General features: G+C 31.4%; 1 pseudogene across 1 annotated transcript in view; it reads right to left on the bottom strand.

Moving 5' to 3' along the window:
• LOC118190005 (uncharacterized) overlaps window positions 1-24,668 on the bottom strand; it is a 200,084-nt pseudogene that overhangs the window by 58,582 nt on the left and 116,834 nt on the right. The window contains exons 10-12 of the transcript XR_015039138.1: window positions 15,529-15,747; window positions 7,929-8,028; window positions 3,104-4,450 (exon numbers count right to left, since the gene is read on the bottom strand). The product of XR_015039138.1 is annotated as an uncharacterized LOC118190005 (transcript). The remainder of the gene's footprint in view (window positions 1-3,103; window positions 4,451-7,928; window positions 8,029-15,528; window positions 15,748-24,668) is intronic.

Raw genomic sequence — 24,668 nt, forward strand, 5'->3', positions numbered from 1 at the left:
ATAACATACAGATCATAGTTATCATAAACAACCAGAATGTTCTCATGCAAGGTTTCTGAGAAGTTTTCGAGCTGTGCAGCAATGCCATTCTAAAATAGCTCCAAATTGACTTGAATTCACTTTATAATTCATAATTCAGTTTACTGAAATTTTTATAATATGATTCTGATGTAAAATATATTAATATTTAATTAGATATTTTAAATTTTATGTTCTTTGGCCCAATTCCGTTTTGTAATTTGCTTACACCTTTATGCTGAGAAAATCATGGGAATGGGAGATATGCAGTGAAAATAAAATGAATAGTTAATGCACAGCTTGCATAAAAAAAGAAGGGAGGACAGTTCTATATATCTCATTCTTCTGGACCGATTGCCGAAGTTTCACTTGTGTTTTCCATGCCTCGAAAGTGGGACTTAGGATATATATTAAATTTATATATAGCATTGTTCTAACATAGGTATTTTGACATAAAATCACACATTTTCTGAAATAATATATCAATTTTTAAAATACAAGTTTTAAAAATAAATCATAAAATATTGGTGAATTTTATTTGGAATGAACGTAAATTTCACAATGTGAAACTAAAAATCAAATAAGTTTAATAAAAAAAGAGATGTTAATAAATATATACCAAATTCAATTAACATGGAGGAGCTAAAATTTCAAGAGCTAATTTTTTAAAAATTAGTCATGCGATTTTTACAAAACTAGGCACTTTATTATAATTTGAGTTGTAGAATTGAAATATGGAAAAACTTCATAGAAAAAGTCTGATTTTGTACCTATATTAGAACCTATCAAAATGCCTATATTAGAACAATGCTATATATAAATCTAATTTATATCCTAAGTCCCACTTTCGAGACATGAAAAAGTGCAAGTTAAATTTCGACAATCAGCCCAATAGAACAGGAGATATAGAACTGCCCCCCCCTTTTTGTTGTGCAAGGTGTACATACTATTGTGCAGATAAACATAATAGTGCACCATTATAGATATAAAACAAAATTAAATATAAATATTAACTGATTAAACATTGGTTGCATCTTCATTAAAAGTTTCACAGACATCTACAGAAAGACAATTCTGATCAAATGAAATTTAAGAAGAATAACTCAATGCTGAAAATCACTAGGGGGTGGGAAATGAAGTTTGTACAATTTAAATTTCATTATTTCAATAAATATCATTTGCTTTTGTAGTTTTTCTGAGGAAAGGTCAAAAATTAATATCCAAGAGACTGTGTGGTAGAACTGGCAGCTATGAAATGAATAGAACAATGAATGCTAAATCAAATTTAATGGATGATACATTATCTGCAACAGCAGCAAATGATGCACCAACACAGGCACATGTTATCCAAAATTTTTATCAAATACGACAAGATACAGTCAAAAATCTTTAATCCGGACGTCCATAACCTAGAATGATCTATAATCCAAAGCTCAAAGCTACAAACTTTCTGTGCACGCGTCAACGCATAATGCATTAACGCATGTGCATAACACCTTTACACACGCGCATATGCGTCTACGCATGCGCATAATACGTTTACGCATGCACATTTAATGTATAATGGACGGTATAAGCTAAGCTAAAATTATCTAATTATCTATTTCAGTTAATGTTGCAGATTGCGTTGTTCCTTAATCTTTTAATTGAATCCGGCTTATTTTTTGCAGACTGTTAGAGCAATTTTATAAAAGTAAGCTTGAACTTTCGATATGTCAAAAAGAATTTCCGATTCTAGAGCTACCAATGGATCTACAAAGCGAAAGCATGTTTCGATGTCCATCAAACAAAAAGTGGAGTTGCTACAAAAAATGGATAAAGGCATATCCTTTGTTTCTCTAACCATTCCGAAATATGTTTATCAATTTCACGCTACTCTGCGGAGGGGGGGGGACAATGCGGCGTGCAATGAACTGGAAGTTGATCCGTCAGCACTATCCTTATCTTCAAGGCGCATGCTTTTATTTTATTCGGCTTATAATTCCTTACTAAATGCAGTATTTCATCTCGATGTACTCCTTCTTTGATATGATTTAAATCAAATTCCTCGTCATTATAAATATCATGAATACACATCAAATAGTTTTCTGGTTGCAATTTTCTAATTTCGAATATGCGTAATGTATGCTTTATGCATGCGCGCGTTGAAAGAAATGTTTAATAAAGTAAACAAATAAATATTAAGCTTCCTTTTTGTAAATTTTGATACCCTTTAGATCATAATTGCTCTTTATTTCATAAATTACGGTTTCATATTTTAAATTTTATGATTTCTGCATGCCATCTTACCAGATTTAAATTGATGATCTATATTACAGAAATACCGATAATCCAGAATCACCGATGAGTCTGGATTAAAGACTTCTGACTGTACTCACTTCCTGTGCAAAACATGCTAATCAAAACCTGCATTATGTATAAGTCTGAAAAAGTATAGCTTTAAAAAATTCTAATGTTTTGTAAATATATTTTTAACTCACAAAACTAGCACACACAAGATACCATTTTACTGTTAGAAGTTAAACAAAATTTTTCCATAAATATGCTTTCGTTTCTTAAAAAATATTTTCAATGCAAGAAGAGGCAACCAAAAACCCATGCTATACCAGCAATGAATGTGCTAAATTTAATATTATCAAACTTCACACAAACATGCATTGTATTTCATACACACAAATGCTGAAAGTGTTCTGAAAAAATATTAATTAAAATGTTGTAATATTATTTCAAAATAAAGTAATTAAAAGTAACATAATTTAAAGTTTTTTAATGTACTTATGTGTTGATTTATCTGCTGAACAAATCATGTTATCAACTGAAAAGCAAAACTGAACTGTTACCTGCCATTCAGAAAATCGTCAAATGGTGTTTTGGCAAGCCATCCTTTTAACAGACAACATCTGGCAACTTTCTGCAGGTTGCAACCAAGCCTTTCTAAAGCTTGCCCATTGAGAGGTATATTCCAAATTAAAAAAAATATGTGTTGGTTGCTGGCCACACAGAAAAGTTTTCCCCCCTTAATTATTCTTTCTTAATCTATTTTCAAACAATTCTTTGTAAAGGCAAAAATCAACAATCTATTTACCATAAAATCTCAAAAGTTTGCTAGAAAATGCAGGGTGAGCTCTATCTCTCCCACGACTCTGAGTTGGTATAAGAGGATGCCTTGAGAAATATGATGGATATCCTGGTCTGGTAACTGCATGCGAAACAACGGAACCATCAGCTTTAGCATAGCAGATTGAGTAACCAGATTCTTTCATAGTTGGCGAAGATGATTCAATGTCAATACTATTATTAAGTGCTTGAATTGCTAACTGCTTCTCCACAAGCTCTTCTGGAGTCTCAATTCGAGTTGGAGGTGATGGAGCTTGTACTGTTTTTATCACCTTCAGACATTTCACAGGCTGAGGTTGATTCCTATCTCAAACTGCAAGTTTCACTAATGTGGCTGAAGATGTAGAAGCTTCTTGTTTTTTACCAAAATCTTTTAGAGGCTCAGTCATACCTGCAACATCAGACAAAAGAGAGAGATTGCAAACTTGTTGATCAGATGATTCACCAGTAGTATTACTGCTATTTGTAGATGATATAGTTTGAGTTTTAGAATTCAAAGAGTTAGAATTTTTAGCAACTAACTGAATCATTTTTGTAGGCTGTGATCGAGTAACTGCACTAGAAACCAAAACTGTAGTTGAATTTGCAGAAGGCACAGTAATTATTGTTGATTTAGTGGGATTCATGGTAGGTAGCTGATTTGCAATTAAACCAACACCAGATATACTCTTCAAATTTTGCACAGAAGCAGGTGAAATTACTTTACCTTGTGGGGAGAATGAAGTTCTCAAAGTAGATGCAGAAGATACTGACACCGATTTTGATTCCACAACCAATACAGCAGCTGATTTAGCAAATGTACTGGGAACGGCTGCTGAAGATAAAACAGCATTTTCCTTTAGTGGGTCTGAAATTGGTAGAAAACTTTTTTCATTCAAAACCACACTTTGGTTCAAACGATCAATTGCAACAGTTGGAGTAGACATTGGTTGGATTTTAGCCACAGGTGCAGTTTTCTTGGCCTCAAATTCTGCCATTGCATTTTCAATCTCTTCTGCCGATATAGTATCCTCTGGCTCTGTTGGTGTCAAAGGTCGTGGAAGAAAGCTACTATCACGACCAAATGCCTTTTCAACATCAACGGGATCATTTTTCTTTGGCAAAATATGTACAGGAAATGGAACAGAAAATTTTGTATCAGAAGAGGACATTTTTGCAGGTACAACTAAATCAGATCTTTCTACCTCCATACTAGTAATCTCTTCTGAAGCAATTTCTTTGTTACTCGGACTGCTTCGACTTTTTGCTGCAGCAAGACGCTTTCACCATGTACCAGCAGCTGGTCTTCCAATTCTTTTCACGGGCATCTTTTTTACTAAATAAAAGAAAACACTAAATGATACAGCATTCAAATGTTGGTCAATTTTGTATACACAGATTTCCTTTGCGAAAAATATTTTTTTATTATTATTTTAAAAATATGCATCAAGTGAAAGTCATTAAATAAACAGTAACAGATAACAGTAAAATATTCAAATGAAATATCAGAAACATTTCTTGTTATACTAACTGCATAAACATAAATATTATTAAGATATATAGAGTATCATGATTTTATTAAACATGAATACCCCATTATTATTTCTCTGAAGTTTTGCCAAACAAGCAACCATTAGTCTATTCTTCCCTTTTGGATTGCTGTCTTTTGTTCCTTAGTTCTAACAGTGGTGAGTTAAAAAATTATGGTTTTCTATTAGTTATTATTTTATAACTTATATTTGAATTTAAATTTTTATTTGAATTTTAATACCAATACATGTGTCTATTTTTCTTCTACTTTTTTACATGTTGAATTTATTTCACATGGAACTGTTTTTGTACATTTTTATTTCATATGAATAGAGATCCGTTGCAGCAAGGAGGCATTGAAAATTTTTTTGGATAAACTACTACAATTAAATTATTTAAGATGGTTCCTACGCTAATTTTGGATGAACAGAAAAGCAATGGTTTTCCTGGAGGGGGGGGAAGGGATTCAATTGAATCTGATCTATCTCTTCTTAATAACTCAATCTGGTTTTGATTGAATCCCTCTTCCTATTTTTAGTTTATATTTTTCTATTGTTTTTGGAAATTCTTTTGGTTTGAAAACAATCCTTTGATGTTTTTAATTTTGAAATTTACTGGATTTGATTTTATTTTTTCATGTCTTTGTGAATTTGGTTTTAAATTTCTTGTCTTTTCTCTCTCTCTCTATATAGTTAATCAGTGAGTTTCCTATACTGATGAGTAGTGCCTGAAGCTTAAGAAGCCACACTGGTACAAAAATAACATTCAGACTTTCCATCAATGGTGCTTCTTATATTATATATTCACTATTTAAACCTTTTTCAAATGTACTACATTACTCTTGTTTTAATCTTACATCATAATAGTGCACCTATTCCATCCACTTTACAATCACCTGTTCTTGATATCTTGCTCGAGTAACAGCAATTAATCCCTTTTTATTGTTTGAACTTATTCACTGATAACTAACTGTGTGAACACAAATAAGAACACAGCTTTGCTTTAAAAGCATTTAATATTAAGTAATAAGCAAAGCATTATAAGGTAACAATCCGTTAGCAATGTACACTAAATTAAAATAGTACGTTATGCATAAACAGTGTGTTCCTGATTATACGGGCTAATGCCAAGGAAGCAGGTCATTGACAACTCTAAAACAAGGATAATCCAAACTTTCAATTTTCATGTAAATTTATTTCTTAAAAAAACTTCACAAAATTTTACTTTATTTATCAAAGTGCTATTTTATCACTGTACTTAAATCCCCCTTAGTTGACAAAACATGGAGCGTTTTGCCGATCGACCGTTTTGCCAATGAAAATATTCAAAGAATTTTACATTTTCAGTTTTTTTGGCATACAATTTCAGTTATTGCTTTGACTTCTTTCCAATTACATATATCTCCAATTTCTACATCGGGAAGAATCTTACTCCATGATCGAACTACTAGTGTTCTTGGTTTTATTTTCAACCAAGCTTTTGCTATTTCAAACATGGCATACAATACCGTCAACTTTTTCCACAATTCTCCTCTTCCTAAGCAAGAGTTATGAGAAGACCAGAAAGGTAAAGTCGTTTCACTGATGATATTATACTACCTGGGTCCATCGGTAAACCTAAAGACACAAATCAGCGATTTTTAACGCATGATCGGACTTGCGTGTGTTTGTTTTTTACAAACTCTCACATACAGCAGAGTGTGCGTGTGTGGGTATCACCACACATGGAAAATTCACGTACTGGATAATCCAGAATACACTATAATTCTTCCTTTGCACACTGTATCAAAAGCAGAATGTAAAGAGTAAACTATTTCATGATTTAATTTTATATTGAAAAGGCTGCTTATAAAATGATCAACTAACATTCTTGTTCGCAGAGAAAGCATTGTTAATCTTTCTGTACAATAACATCCTGTTGTGATATTTCGGTCTCGCTATACAGAATACATGCCAAGAACTTTAAAACAGTAATAAATTTCATCAGATATAGTCATTATGATAGGCTGCAGGCAAATTAACTTTTTTATTTAACTTCAGTCGCAATATAACAATTTTAAGAATGAAAGAATTATACCATTAAATAGCAAAATCTACAAAATGACAGCAAAAAGTTTATTTTATTTTGCAACATTCTCATACAAAATTAACTACACAATAATAATATATCATTACTCCCTATCCATTATCTCAGTAAAAACAGATTTCGAATTTATTTTTCTACATTTCTCATTCATTTTTTTATATTAGAACAAATAGTAATGTACAATAAAAATGGAAGCGGCATTAATTATGTATTCTGTTCATGCTTGAAAACATGTCTAAGGGAAAGGATAAATTTTAAAAACTGACAATAAAAAGATATCTTAATTCATTAGGCTGCTAGGAAGAACAACACTTAAAAAAAGTATTGAAGTTTTACTTAATAAACATTTGAAAGTAATGTTATATAAAAGACAGATTCTACAGTGTTTTATTAAATGATTAGTTGGAAACATTATGAAAGATATATTGAAGAGTTTTTTTTAGCAGGAAAATCTAAAAATTACCACAATTCTCACAATGCATAGCACAAAGAAAATTGTACATCTATAAAAACTGTTACATTCATTTCACTGCCAATAATAGCTAACTTCAGTATTTCAAAACTTGACCTGCATGAAAATATATAATTCAGATGATTGCATTTTGAAAAGACCAAATATTATCAAACTGAGAGTAGAATTAGCAATGTCTGTTATGCAAAACAGCAATTAGCATGATTACTTTAAATGCTACATTGAAAGTTATGAAAATATGGCAAATGAAGTATATTATCTATTGAATGAATCATTTTGTTACACACACATACACACACACACACACACACACACACACAAAAAAAAAAAAAAAAAATATTTAAAAGACAAGTGGAATGCCACAAATGTCAAATACAATAATTATTATTACACATAAAACATTTTGGTATTTTAAAATTCATTTCAGTGACAGGCCATATATCACATTGTTATATTACACTTATACTATCCAAATTACGGCTTCCCAAATTCTTTTTTTAATATTATTGTTAGTATTTTGAAATGTAGGTATGTATATTATATTATTAAACAACATTTGAAATATTATTTTCCAAATACGGAATAAAAATTATTTATTTTTCCATACAATTCAAATGTTGTCTTGTTAACACACATTTTGTTTCGATGGAATTTGAAATACCAAAAGTTTACTGAGCAAAAATATATGTAAATAATACCATATATCTGGGAAGATATACATAATTACCTGTCTTAGGTGGATTAGGCTTGTAATTGACATAAGATCCAGAGTTGGATGTTTCAGAGCTTGATGGTAATAATCTGGCTTTAGGAATGGTAGTAGGTATCTGTAATAGGTGGTGAGAAAGCTATTTAATTTTTTATACAGAAATAATGCACAAAATAATAAATTCTGTTGTTTCCCTCATAATAACTTTCATTACCTTTGGCATTTATCAGATGTACAGATACTGTTTAAAAGTAAACGAAACACGAAAGTTTTCTCATTTAAAATCATACTTCGTAGGATCATTTCTGTAGTAAGATTAGCGAGTTCACTCATCGAACTTCATAAAATTCCCTGACTTGCTAGGATGTGCACTTATTTTTCAGGAACACCACTGGCCATTTGATTCTGGAACCTGCTAGCTCTGCCCCTACGACCACCCTCTTTGGATTCTGACACTCCTTTGCCATTCGGAACTGAAATGCCATGCAGTGTGCATGCCATCTCTTCAAATTATGTGTGTAATTTCTGATACAGTAGTTTTAACTCTTGCCATTATATTTTCGACATCGTTTTGCACGGAGTAACTATAATATAGGAAGACTTATTTTATGCATCTTTCTCACGAGATACTTATTCTCAGCTAAGGAAATCAGATATGCTATGTTACAAAGAGATATGTAATTGCTAATCGTTACACTCAGGATGCAGCTTAAGCCCAGAAGCCTGAACCTAAGTCTTTACTTTGTTCCTAAGTCTTCCACTGATTTATTATGCTGTTTGGAATTTCAATAGTGCTAGTACCTACCTAAGCTTTGAAGTGTTTATTTATTTATTTATTTATGCATTTCAAGTTTTTCACAACACAAACTAACCAAAAATATTTGGTATCAAGAATTTATTAGTTTTCCAAAGTTTCAGAGTTTGAAGATGTTCCTTATTTTCAGAAATGTTGCTGCAAAGAAATCAGTAAGATTTTAACAAGAATCGGAAAACTATGATGAGAAATTGCATAAATCATAAGCCGTTTGTCTTAAAATTTACTTTTGTTAAATATTTTACATTTTTATTTCGTTGCAAAAAGAATGGCTCTTTTCAGACCAGAAACAGTGACAACTAAGTGCTATGAATATTTAACTTAATGCTGTACACTAGGAGTGGACAAACTTCCTGTCAGTAAGAACCATATGTTGAAATTCAGAGAAGTTCGAGAGGCGCAACTAAATTTTCCAAAAGACACAAACATATACTTACATGCATTAAAAGTAGTATAACAGGTTTCAAATGTGAAAAAACATTTGATTCTAAAAAATCATTCAGTGACAATTTGCCTTTAGCACATCATGATGTAGTACATAGAACATGAAATTTTGTCGTTTCGTTCTTTTCTCTAATTACAGCTTGATGAGGTAAAAAGTACTCTTTTTCAGTTTTCAAATACTTCCAGATATCTTCTTGTAAATGCTGATATATCACAGTTTTGTAATGCTCATGAAACTTCAGATTCTTCTTGAATATGCATCTCAGTGATTCAAATAGTTCTTCTGCTACTTAAGAATTATATCGCAATTCCCCTGCATGCTCGTCCCATGGCAAGGATATCATATATCTACTGCCCACAAATTTTATGGATTCTAAAATTTTTCTTACCAGAACACTGTCTTCTAAGCTTTAATTGTCACCAGATTTATTACAAATTCCCAAAGCCTCCAACTGCTATAAATTTCTCATCAATCAGATGTTGAATCAACTTCTAAATTATATTTAAACAAATTTTGCATGCTATTAAAAGTTTCTGAAACATGACAAGTGTTTTCTGTTTTGCTCACAGACCACCCCAATTTGGTTCACACCGATGCTAAATGATTCACAAATTTAGCAGACCCTTTCTGTGAAGCATCTACAAGTATTTATCCATACGTTCATAAAGCATCCAAACACAAATCTTTTAAAGATTTCTTTTACAAAATTGTTTGAATCAGGAATTTTTTAAATTTTATATGCTTTTTAATAACATTTAAGTTTCTTAGTTAAGAAGAAATAAAATAATTACGTTCAGATAATAACTTTGTAGAAAGAAATGAAATAAATTCTTTCGGACATTACATAGATTTAGTTTACCATAGTTCATATATATATTGTTTCAATAAGAGCTTCACTTTCACTTGCAAGAGCTACATATGGCTCGTGAACCACACTGCTATACATAATTCAGCACTTCACACTAATGGTCACTGTATAATCAGATATTATCTAAAATCCCAAACACATGAATTTTTTGTTAAAACATTTTAGCAATTATGGTTTGAGCATTAAGCCTGCATACCAGGCTAATTAAATAAACGTGAAAGATGCCATTATATATATATATACATATATAGCATCTAAAATAAAAGTAAATTCGAGTCAAAGGCACGCAATTCCTTAACAATATTAATAAGTGCATCCTTGTATAAGAGGTTTAACACAATACCTAAATAATTCAAAATTAAAAAAAAAAATTAAAATAGTACAAATTAAAAACTAAAAATGCAAAAGGGAAAAATATACAAGACAATAAAAATATAAAAATTAATCTCCTTTTACTGAACCTCCAATTCAGAACCCATCAAGGGAAAATGAATTAAAGCTTCATAAAAGTTGATTAATATGCTTCATATAAAAGACAATGAAAGGAATGATGGACTGTATCATACATACTACAGTTTGCAAACTACTGACTGGTGTGAGAGCAAGTATGACAACAGCAGCATAATACCTTTTATCATAAAAAGAAAAGCAAATATAGATCATCATGCTACAAATCACATGCATTTATTTGCTGCAGATAAATTATAATGCAGCAGAAACTAAAAATTTCATATAATATTAAGTATGAATCATCATGACCATGTTTTTATTCAAGTTACTTCAGGTTAAAAAAAAAAGGTAGTCCCAATGGAAATTCCATTAAGAAAGATAAAATACTAAAAGAAGAAATCTCCTTACCTAATGTTGATGTTTGTTAAGCAAGCCTACACAGGAACAGAATTGGATGAGAAAGACAATACCTTGGCTCTTTTAATGGAAAAACTAGCAACATAACTTTGCTCTCAGCATCATGCAATACAAATTAAAAGGATACTAAAGTCGTAAATCTTAAATAAAGTGTCATAATACTTTCATCGTTTCCAGATTTGAAGAGCAAAATAATATCAAATCAAACATGAATTTTTTTTTTTTTTGCTTTGAAATTCTATTGTTCCCCCCCCTCAAAATAATTGCCTGGATTTTTGAAAATAAAAAGATTACACACACACACATATATATATAAACCTCCTTATACAAGGTTGCAATAATTAATGTTATTGTGGAAGTGCCTTGCTTTGATTCTAATTTAATTTTAGCTTTGGATGCTTTAAATATATATATATATATATATATATATGTGATGTACCATCTTTTGTCCGGAATAAATAGATTGGTGAAGAATCATAGATGTAGTCGTAGCTCAAATGTATCAGACGATAAGTTTAAAAAACAGGATCCATTTATTATTATTCAGGAGAAATATCAGTTACACAATCAGTTCTCCGGAGTAAATAAAAAAGAACTACTAATAACTTTTTGTATGAAGTTTACTGCATCGTTACATTAAAGAAAAAAACCCCGATATTCCTTTACGAGTCCTTTTATAGCCTCTGGAAAGGCGGAGCTTCCAAGAAATGACGTCAGCCATTCCAGTTCGCTTTAAATATCTCCAGAACATTCTATAACTGTACGTGTAGAAAAGGCGGGAAAAACAACTTGACTACGGGGCTGTGGATTTAATTCTACGTACTTTCAAATAAGAGACTGTCACCATTAAAAATGAAAAGAACATACAGTTAGAATTTTAAGTGTATTTTTGACTATGGAATTTTATGATTACATATATAGAGAGAGATTGAGAGAGAAAAGAAATAGAGACATTAAAAAAATATAGATGCAATCTAAACCAAAGGAATAACTGAACTTTAGCAGCAAAATTCTATTGTAATTAAATTACATTAAATATTAAGATTATAACCCTGTAAAGTAATAAAAATATACAAAAGTTCAGATCAGTAAGAACAATTTCAGAACTCGGGTAAAAACGAAGAAGTCAAGGCTAAGTGGCCAAATCATTAGAACAGTCAGGTTCCCCCCCATTTTTATAACATTTTAGAAGGCTACAATTTTCATATTGAGTAAAATTTCATTCATTTTATATATATATATATAGTCTTAAAGCATCTAAAGTAAAAGTAATTTCGAGTCAAAGCAAGGCAAATCCTCAACAATATTAATAAGTGCATCCTTGTATAAGAGGTATAACACAATACCTAAACAATTCAAAATTAAAAAAAGAATCAAAGTAGTACAAATTCGAAAACTAAAAATGCAAAAGGGAAAAAATATACAAGACAATAAAAATATAAAAATTAATCTCCTTTTAATGAAACTCCAATTCAGAACCCATCAAGGGAAAATGAATTAAAGCTTCACAAAAGTTGATTAATATGCTTCAAAAACGTGTTTCGTTCTCCTGATTCATATGAGATCAAAAACCGAAAAAAGAAACAAATTTTCATTACATTAAAGTTTATACAAAACCGAAAAAAGTGAATATCAAATGTACCAGGATTTTTCCTGAACGCCTTCGAAACACTTGGAAAAAAGAATAAAACATAACATTATTTTGAATTGACTACACACACACACACACACACACACACACACACACAAAAAAAAACTTTACATTACTTAAAATGACCATTCGAAAAAAAATTGGTCTAAAAACAAGTGATAGTGGTCATCTTACAGAGGTGGTGAAATTCAGTACCACTGTTTATGTTTGCAGAAATGCTCATCATTTTCAGAAGTGGTCATCTTAACGAGGGGATTAGCATGACAGTTTTATTGTACTTTGAATGTGAAGACTAATGAGTACAATAATGGCTAAAATGCTCTGATGAATTTAAGAAAACTGGATAAAGAGGAGAAGTCAAAATAATTCTGTCATAATACATAAAAGTTTTTAATAAAATGGGTGTCATAAAAAGTAAATAATTAGTTTAAAACATTTTGTAACTCAGAAAAGAGCCCAAGGCAAGCCAAAGACTATTTTTTTACCTTGCATATCATTGTTATATTCATACCAATTTGGAATAATGGTATAATGTTTCAGCTAGTACAAATCACAACATGTAAAACAGAACTATCTTTCATCATTATTTTTATGTCTTTTGAAAATATCATAACCCAATTAGCATAATAGAAAAACAGTCAAATACGGAGGCTTGTGACACAGCTGATGAGCATGTTACAATAAAACTTCATCAAAGGTTCTTGTGCATGCTCAATAATGATTTCTTGTGTGTGGATTAACTTTCTGTATTGCTTCCCTCCCCATAGCTTAAATTTGTAATTACTGCGCTGACCTACCCCTAGTAGTTAACTGTATATCTAAAGCAGTTAAAAAAACAGGTGTAAGCTAGCTAGTCCTTCTTTGTTGCACAGACATAGCCAGACCCAAGCTTCTTTCATTCTCATTAAAATCCAGTAAGCTGGAATGGTCCAGGTTTTCAAAAGAGATACAATAATGTTCAGTTTCATGGAACTGAATATTTGGTAAAAGTATACTTGAAAATTTAAATGCATAAAATGTTAAGAAGATTATCTTAGTCACTTTAGTGACTGGATGCCACAGCAATTCAGACATATAAATCTTTTAAACTGTTAATTTTCAAAATTTTTATTAAAAGAGAAATGCTTTTTTTATAAATGTGTATCCACATGGCAAGAATAAAGTCATTTTTGTAATTTCCATACTTCTGAATAGAGAAAAATCGCAAAAAATCAAAAGGACACTAGATAAAATATAACTGTATCAAGAGAAAATCATTCGTTATCAAAAGTAGTACAGGTATTTCATTATTGTCATTGCCCCTATTATTTAACTGATGAGATAAGCCTTCTTATTAGTAATTTGAGCTAAAGTAGTAACCCTACTCCGAGCTCTTGGCAAACTGCAGCCAAATGATCAACAATCCTAACTACAGTCACTTATAGTACGCCTGATGCAAGAAGAGCTCTGAGTATGGTCATTGCTTTGTAACATTCCATTAACATAAGAGTTTTTGCCATCATTTAAAAAATGGTGGTCATAAAATACCCAAGAACTACAGTAGAAAATCCAGATAGCTTACTTTTCACTACTTTTTCCAAGTATTCTTTAATAAATACTATAAACGCATCATAATTTTACAGTAAAACAGTCTATTTTGTATTAACACCAGTAATACATTTTTCATTTTGTCATGGAAATTTTCCACTATTTTAGCCATTAAAATGCCTACCAGCTTCATGACAGAAAACATCAGAAGGCTTTTGAAAACAATTTAGAAAAAGCAGAAAATGACTTACTGAGAAAGCTAACGCATATCTGAATATTTTGAAAAATTTACAGAGGGAAAAACAGTAGCCTCCACAATAGATAGGTCTATAATTTTATTTTAATAATATTTTTCTCAAAAATCTTATTTAAATATACTGTTATTACTTTAATCATATTATAAAAACTTTATTGTTAAAAAAAATATGAAATTCCCAGATAACCAAATTTCCTTTATACAAATTGCTAAAAAATTAATTTAAATATCCTACTAAATCTAATGACATCGTAGCTCTACATTTGTTCAAAAAATTGTTATGAGATTCACAAATCACAATCAAACTTTTTGCAGCAAACTGATCTTAAAATCACCAAAATATTGATAAATCATCAAACTTGGCAAGGTATGCAAACCTGAATTTCTACACTTTAAATACAAATCTGGTAATAAATCTTCAAACTGCCATGTTTAGCCATTTTGCAATTAATTTTTAAAAAAAAGTAATTTTGAATTTAATACTTAAACTAAAGTTTCTATAAAATAATGAAACATTTGTGAAAGCGTATAGATATTAAATACAGAGTCTATAAACTGTGCTACAATCTACAGTCCAAGAGAAAAATTCCCTCAACTGTATATCATCGTAGTTGACATTTAAAAAAAAGTTATTTGACTGGTCATTCCTTCCCGAAAGGAATGTTCTACATGATCCCCCTGTTCCTAGGAGCAAGGACATTCAACTCTATGTAGAAATAAGTGGTTTTCTCTAGGTTTAGATTGCTCTAACTCTAAGAGATCAAATATTTGCCATTTGCTTTGTTAAACCCGCATTATCAGGCTACTAGAAATTATGCTTCAGCCACACATCCCTGCTTCATGCATGATGACATGTTTTGACATTTGGTGCAGAGTATTCAAACACAATTTTGGTCAACATGATACCAGGAATTTTTTTTCATGCAAGTGAACACCAATAACAATTAAACATTGCTAGAAAGGCATTGTATCATTAAGTTTCACATAACAGATGAGAAACAGTCAAACAAGGGAAGCACAGAAGATATTTAAATAACGAGCATTTTATTAATCTAGGGTTACCCAAAAAATCTAACCAAGAAAAGGATGAAAGCCTTTTTTTAAATAAAAGTTTTTTCTTACATACACGTATTAAATTAAGCTGCATAAAATCAGCAGGCAAAGCTAAAAATATTTCAGGCAATCATAACCTGTCTTGAAACTTGATGCCTTGGTCGTTTCCGAACAGGAGATAACTCCGGAGAATATTCTTTTGGCTTTCTTCGTCTACGTTTGCCTTCTTCCTCAGCCTGTACCACATCTGGTTCCTCATATATTATACCACTAATAGTTGTAGAAACTGCTGAATTTGGAACAGAATGGTTTGGCAGTTTTGCAAACACACATGACAAGAAATCACTGATTTCATCCTAAAATTAAAAGTATATATAAACCAATGGATTAAAAGACATACCTGTAGGTAATCAGGAACAGATACAAATTTTTAATTTGAACTGTTTGAATTATATATGAAACCTGTAGGTCCAAATATAAGGCAGCCTCATACATAAGGAAATGAATACATTTTTGAAGGGTTTTACTTAATAAAATCTTTGTACATAAGGTGGCTTCACAAACATTTGTTTGATATATTTAAAATACTCTATAAAGAAGATAATTAAATGGTCTCAGTATCATTGAAGTGAAACTCAGCATATATATATTTTCTTACAAAACACTTACACATAGGTTATAGTTTTCGGATAAGCATTTAAAGGGGAAGTCTGACATTCAGCCTAATATGATGAATACCTTACTGTAGTTCAGCCATCCTAATCTGATAACATGTACAAGGCTAGAATAATCTAATCACAACTCCCTCCACCCATTCCTGATATTATAAATATGTACTAAGAGTCTTGAATATGTTGTGCTAAAGTTTGACTTCAATACACTCACGTATTTCGTGATCACTTCTTAAATGTGACACATTTCATTGACAGCTTTAATTAGCTGTCATATTTTGGTAATCTTTTAAATCAGTAGAATTTGCTTTCAAAGAAATTTATTAAATCTTTGGAGCTGAGTTATTTCATATATTTCACTTCCATCATTTTTAAATATATCATGTATATCTAATAAAAATATATATTGAATTTCTAATGCACCTAATGAATTTTGTTTATTGAATAAAAGCACATTATTTGCATCTAAATTAATTTTTGATCAGTCAAGCTGGATAAAAACTCTGATTATTAACTCAAAGTACTACAACATTATTAAATAGCAGAAAGTAATATGACTTCCAGCAAATCTTTTTCTAGACAAAGACAGGAATTTGAGGGAGAGAAAGTAAAAAGAAAAAAAAAAAAAAAAAAAAAAAAAAGTAAGCAAAATAATAGTCATTCAAATCAAATAATGTGCTAAAGAAATTTAAAAAAAAAAGTGGCCCTTCTATTGTAAAAATGACATACTTAGAAAATACAACCAATAAAGAAAAGTGAATTAATCATTTTTCTCTTTCACCTTTTCCCAAATATTATTTAATATATTTATTTTAACTATGAAATGTGTCTCCCCCCCCAAAAAAAATTGCTTTCATATTTACCTGGGTAAACATAAAAGAAAAAATATCCTCAGTTATTTCAAACATAAAAAACATTCAAAAATTAATAAATTATATTTTTAAATTAATTTAATTACTAATAGCTTTCTTGCTTAACTAGAAAATACCTGGGTATGAGCAATCTGAATGTATACTTTTCAAAAGACAGGTTTCTGAATTTTATATATATATATATATATATATATATATAAATGTTATAGTGTAAAGGTCCTGCAACACCTAGAAGAAACTTTTCATTTAGGATTAGAGGCAACCTTTCCTATATAAACATCTTTACTTTTAGGCTAAACTTTTTTTTTATTATTATTTTAGACTCCCAAAAGCTGATTACTGCAATGAGCTAACTGCAGCTATGCTAATGAAAAAATGAGGAAACAAAACATAAAATACTGAATGCAACATCCCAATCATACAACAGGAACTACTACATGCTTGTATAATGAGTTTGATAAATCTTTCATTAATCATCAATTTTATAAAGAGCAGGTACTAGAAATAAATTAGAAGTTTACTTATTAAATACAATATTAAATCTTCATATAACATGTGATTAATTTAATGAATTAAAGAGTGACTAATTTAAATTTTTCACTTAAATACTTTTGACTAATCAAACACTAGAAAATGTTCCCAAGTATTTTGCAGTAACAAACTGCAGGACCTCAATGACAAAGACTTGCAATAATCTTATCAAATTGAAAGTACTTTTTGCAGTTAACACGCAGAACATACAAACCATGTTAATGTTAAAATGAACCAAACTCAAGTGGAAATGAGCCATGATTTATTCTTAGGATACAATAATCAATAAATGAAACAAGGCTAAGAATAAGAAAAATTACTTGAATTTACTAATTTGAATGATGCTAATATTTTTGCACAATATTAAGATTGAATATGTTCCACTTTAAAACTTCTACACTGTAGTTCAATCTATTAATCTTTTTTCATGTAATGTATCGCTGAGCTATCTCAGCATAACAACAGAATAATATAACATTTTGTTACACATCTCTACATAAAACATTAACTTGATGTGTAAGTTCATGCCTCCTTTATCTTTTTTCTTGAAGAATGTTTTTTCTAGATATCACTAAAGCTGGAAACAGATATCAATATCCGAAATTTTAGCTAATTATAGCATTTGTCTATATCAATATGAATAACGAACCAGGGTACTTTTTCCCCCCATGTCATGAGGTTTGGATTGCGAAGTTGAAAGGAAACACGCATCTAGCATGTTCTCTATGGCTTTAACAAAGGTTCCAGCAGGGGTGTACTGCAATGGTAGCTTTGAGGAAGCTTAAGTTTTTAAATATACGTACCTATACGAAGGGACATGAAAAAGGACGAAGTTAATAAGTGGTCCATGTTGAAAATGTTAAAAGCTTATTGTAGAAATGAATTTCCAAAAATTAGAACTTATATTTGGTACTAAAGAATTTTTTGACAGTACATGTTTCAAGTTCTTGTGAGAGAAATTTTTCAAAGCTGAAGTTGGTTAAAAGCTATCTTCTATTAACAATGAGCTAAGTAAGACTTAACAGTTTGGCAATCCTCTCCACTGAAAATGCAGTAGCTAAAAACATAAATACTGATAAAGCTTTTAAAAAATTTTCATAAGTCTCAACCTGCAAACAAACAGTTTTAGCTTTTATTCATTGACAGAAAAGTTAAAAAAATCATCAAAAACGGCAGATTAATAAGCTTATTTAAATGTATGTTTTGTCCACTAGATGTAAGCTGTTTTTTCTTTAGTTCCTAAGATTTTTTGTTTTTGATGATCACTCATCCCACTTTGAAGATGAGTGTTTGAACAACCTAATACATCTTGATCCACATCCAACCATTCATAAATTTATCTACTAAGAATAACTCGACTGTCTTCATGTAGAACTTCAATCACATATACTGTCAAAAAAGGCTTTAGTTCCAGGTTATAAGTTAGGGATTGATACTTGGAAGTCCATTTCCCCAAACATCTTCAATGCAAACCACTTTTTAGCTTTAGCCCTTTTTATATCCCTACATGTAGCCACACCTTGCACAGGAGAAAAAAATAATAATAATAAAAAAGGCACAGTTCTATATCTCCCGTTCTACTCGGCCGATTGTCGAAATTTAACTTCCGGTTTCCATGTCTCAGAAGAGTAACTTAGGATATATATAGCATTATTCTAACATAGGTATTTTGATACAAAATTGGACTTTTTTTAAAATGACAGCAATTTTTTTCACATTTTGCTTCTACAACTCAAATTATGCCCAGATATTAAATTTTGTAAAATTTGGTTCAAAATTAATGAGGAAATTAAAAAATTTATCTTGGCGAAATTTTTTCAGTTTGTGCCAAGAATAGTTCACTTGGCAAACTCCTTAATATGTGGCAACCAATTTTCCATTCCCTTTCATCACGCCGGAGCGGGAAAAAAGGCACCTCGTTCCTATCTTTTTCCATTGTGCATGAGCGGGGAAAAAATCCCATTGTTTCTACTTCCAAATAATTTTAGCGAAGTGTCTAAATCACATTTAATGTAAGTTAAAAGGGGGGACAGTTCTATATCTCCCATTCTAGTGTGCCGGTTGATGAAATTCAAATTGCATTTGTTATGTCTTGAAAGCGAGACTTAGGATATATATTAGATTTACATATAGCATTATTCTAACATAGGTATTTTGACACAAAATCAGACTTTTTCTGAAATGACATGCCTTTTTTTCCATATTTCAATTCTACGCCTCAAATTATGCCTAGGTATTAATTTTTATAATTTTTGGTGAGAAATTTATGGAGAAATTAAAAAATATATCATACAGCATTTTTTTCAGTTTGTACCAAGAATAATTCACTTGGCGAACTTCTTAATTTACAGCAACGTATTTTCTACTTTTTCATTGTACATGAGTGGAAAAAATGTCATCTTTATACTTTCAAACAATTTTAACAAGGTGCGTAAACCACATTTGGCGTTATTATTGATTATAACAAATAAGCCAAACTTCAAAACGTGCCAGAATGTAAATACACATATATTCTAGGAAAATTTGAATAAAAAAATCTAATTTTTGCAGGTATGCTTCAAAATATATCCACTTTAAGATGATGGTGGAATTTTTATAGGTTATAATTCAATTTTTTTTCAAAAAATTTATAAAAATTATTTTAAAATACAAATTTTAAAAATAAATCACAAAAAAGGACAAATTTTATTTGAAATGAACATGAATTCAGAACGTGAAAGCAAGAATCAAATAAGTTTAATAAAAAAAGACATTCATAAATATATACCAAATTCAAATAACATGGAGGAATTAAAATTTTGAGAGATTAAGTTTTTACAAACTACTCGTGCACTTTTTACAAAACTTGGCACTTTGGCATAATTTGAGTTGTAGAATCGAAATATGGAAAAAACTTGGTATGTTAGTTCAGAAAAAGTGGGATTTTGTGTCAAAATACCTATGTTAGAACAATGCTGTATATAAATCTAATATATATCCTAAGTTCCACTTTCGAGACACGGAAAACGCCAAGTTAAATTTCGACAATCAGTCCAGTAGAACAGGAGGTATAGAACTGTCGTTTTTTGGGGGTGGGTGGGCAAGGTGTACACTTAAAACAGAAAATGCCAAACAAATGAAATGGCATCATTTATCCACACAAACACCACCAGACTACATATGGCAAACATAACAAAAGCTGCCTTTCAACAGCTTAACAAGAGGTTCTGCATTAGATATGTTCCCCATATGTAGCTGCTAGAAATTACCACTCTTTCAAATTATTACTGAAAATATTCCATAGCAAGTCTTTTGAAAACAATGATCGGTTTCAAACTTTTTTGGATGAATATTATGTATGCAAACCACTATGGTTTTACAAAAATGATATTCTAAAACTGGCAGAATTTTGGGAACAAACTGTGAACAATGCAGAGAACACATCAATGATGTATCATATGATTAGTTTAACACTGAAAACAGTAAATGCTTACTAGTGAAGAATTCATAAAATATATTCAACTCTTTATGCTATACAGTTTTTTCACATAAACAGAAAAGCATTTTCTACAGGCCAGATTTTTGGTTCTACACTGGTGTGCAAAACTTAAGCAACAGATGTTCTTTTTTTCCATAACTCCATGAGAAATCATCTGAGAGACATGAAATTCAGAATTAAGACACAGCATTTTGTATTCAAACGATGACAAAATCATAATTGCACTAAAAATGAATACAATGCATAGAGTATGAAATGAAACAAAAATAGGCTTTATTGAACTCATAGCATCATTATATATGATTTTATGTACAAGAGGAAGAACAACAAGCAGATATTCCTTACTATGGGATATGCCCTCCCCTTACTGCAATGGTTGCTTCGAATGGTCTCTCAATACTCAGCACCAGATTGCCCAACAGATCTTGAGGTAAGAGTGCCCATTCCTCAATCAGCATCTGTTTCAGTTGCTGGGTGTTCCCCGGAGGATGTAATCGTGCCACAAGGCATCTCCCCAAAGTATCCAACACATGTTCTATAGGATTTAAATCAGGGCAGCATGCTGGCCAATCCATTCGAGTAATATCTTCACTTTTCAGTAGCTTCTGAACAGCAGGAGTCTTGTGTGGCCGTGCATTATTATCCATAAAAACGAGATCTGCTCCAATGGCACCTCGGAGCAGATGCACATGGGGAAGGATCACCTCCTGACAATAGCGAACTCCGGTTACAGAACTTCTGTCGAAAACGTGGAGCTCTGTCCGCCTGTTCAGCATAATGCCTCTCCAGACGAGATCTTCAGGACACTGTAATGATCTTTCTTCGTGATGTTACCGAGATTAAACCATATCCGACCTCTCTCCAAATCAATTTGTGTTGAGAATCGCTTGTGGCACTAAAGCGACTCTCATCTGTAAGGAGGATACGACTCCATTGATGAGATGCCCAGTTTTTGACCTCCTTGCACCACTGTAAACGGTGACGCCGATGGCCAACTTTCAAAGAGATGCAGCGTTCAGGCAGTACTTCCTACATACAAAGCCACGGCACGGCTGACACTACGTCACTAAAGTCGTCCTTATCTACAGATAGCATGGTTGCCACATGAAGCCACTTATCGCTGTTATTCCCTTAAGACGAGAGAAAATGAAACGGAGTCCCTCCCTTGCAGAAGGCTTACATCATTTGGTTTTAAATAAATATGTATATCCGATTTGCCCTTCATCGACTGCATTTCCTAATTTCAAATACGTATCTTAACTTTTCTTAAATAATTTTACACTTAAAATAATAGAACAGAAATTGATTTAACTTACTTCAGATGGTGGTAATAAAATACATGTTTAAGATCTGGCTGTTGCTGGTTTGTTTTTTGAATATATATTTTACTAAATATCCTCTTCCTTAATCAAAAGGCAACAATAATGCATAATGACAAGTTAACAGTTGATTAAAACTAAAAATCCCTAATCCTAAATTTATTAATCCTGTTTTATTTTTGCAATATCAGTTTTTAACATTTGCTATTTACACATATTTGTTTAGTAATTTTCCGGTTTTGATCTTGTTCACTTTACTGTAGGATTGAATTTCGTAACATATAATAAACCTGGAGTATGATTTGAATACTATTTTTGAGCAATATGAAAAATACCATTTTTCATATTGGTATTTATTCAGCATATATTGGTATTTATTCAGTGTTAATTTTCAATATAGGCACAAAAAATTCCATACATTTAAGCTTTTCCAATTAGATTCCTATTTTTGAAGAATATGTAATTGCATCTTTCCCAATAACAAAAAAGGAAAATTGCAAAAATTCAACAAACTTTACACTTGTTTAGAATCCAAAATTCTCAAGTTTCATTCTCATCATTTAATGTCTGTAACATCCCTTTTGTTTATTGTGTACATATATAATTTTCTTGTAACTACCCTAATTTCCGGAAGAAAGGCCGCATCAGCGTAAGCGCCGCACTCGAGAAAAATGGCGGGAAAAAAATTAAAATTACACAGAAACGCCGCAATAAATTAAATTGCGCGTGACATCGTCGGGGCCGTATAGATGCAAAAACTCAACCTAAGTCCTGATATACGACATACCAGTTAAGAAAAATGCATGAAATGAAACCATGACTCAAAAATAAATTAAAGGTAAGAAATGTGGAAAATATATTTACTTATATTTACCCACTAAAGAAGTCCATATTTGTAATTCTCAGACTATATTATAAAAAATGTTGCAACAACGAAAGATTAAATTTGGATGACAAAAGGAAATTTTACTTACGAATTACAGCATCATATGAAGCCATCAAAATCTGATTCTTCACAATCTGAATTAAAAACATTTAGTAAATCCTGATCTAAGTCTTCCAGATCGTCACATTCATCCTCTTGGTTTACAGTCTCTTTATCTAAGGATATAATTTCAGCTTCTTTGAACCCTGCTATTATTGACGATGTTTCTACCGATTTCCACGCACTTCCTGCCCACTTTGCAATTTCTTCATAAGATGCTCTACGCATTTTAATGCTTTTGGTTTACGTATGCAATCCTTCACTCATCCAACACTCCCACCGCTTTCAGACTTCAGCTTTGAAGGATTTATTACCTGACAAATCTAACGGTTGTAAGATTTTTGTCAAACCACCAGAAATTATTGCTTCGGTTGTAGACAATTTTTGACATCTGGTTTTCACTGACTCAAAGAAATAAGCATGCATGGAATCCATTATCAATAACCCCTTTGGTTGGAAAAAAGATCCCATACGACACTGCCAAACTTTTTGTAGCCACTCATGCATGATTGTTTCGCACATCTAGCCGTTCTCGTTTGCACAAATAATTACGTCATTAGGAAAATCTCCCTTCGGAATAGTCTTTCGTTTAAAAATGATCATCGGCTTTACCTTGTCACCGTTTGCGGCACAAGCTAACACACATGTAAATGACGTTCTTTCATGCCCCGTCATAAACACAGATACAGTTTTTGCACCAGTTTCATCACCAGTTCTGTTTGCAGGAGAATCGAAAGCTAACGGCGTTTCATCCATATTTATTATCTGCGACCGAAGTTTTTTTTTGTCAATAATAGTTGTCACATATTTTAGAAAAGATGACTTTTTATCCTGCCAGTCCATTGGGTAATTGTTGCCCGACTGTTGTTCTAGTACGCACAGAAATATTTTTTCTTTTCATAAATCTGCTACACCTCCTTTGAAATCATTTATGTTCATTCGTTTTGCTATAAATTTTGCTTGTAAGTGAATTTTTACAGTCGAAATTGTCATTCCCTTTCCTCGTTGCTCCTTTATCCAGTTTGCAAGGTTGTCCTCTAGATTTGGCCACCTTACAGTACCACTTCTTTTGGCTCGTTTCTGTTGTGGCATATTTTTAAGAACTTCTTTTTCAGTTCTCCAACATTGAATACACCTGTCGTCCACTTCAAACTCTTGAGCTGCTGCTCGATTTCCAATTTGTTCAGCACGTGAAATTACATTAAGCTTAAAACCAGCAGTATAGCTTCTGTGCCATTTAGGGATGTTTTCAAAAATTTTCCGCTCCCTTCTTACTTAAAAACTATCCAACAAGTACTTGTACCCAAACTGATGAGATCTGTATCTGGCAGAATGGCAAGAAAAATCCATTCATGCTGAAGGGGAAATACGTCAGAGTTCGTTATTGCGAGGCAGGTGGAGTCGCGTCCACCTTCGAAAAA

This window comes from Stegodyphus dumicola, chromosome X2 (genome assembly GCF_044657685.1).
Source record: "Stegodyphus dumicola isolate Sdum_Otavi_A_Nest chromosome X2, ASM4465768v1".
In the NCBI taxonomy this organism is placed as follows: domain Eukaryota; kingdom Metazoa; phylum Arthropoda; class Arachnida; order Araneae; family Eresidae; genus Stegodyphus; species Stegodyphus dumicola.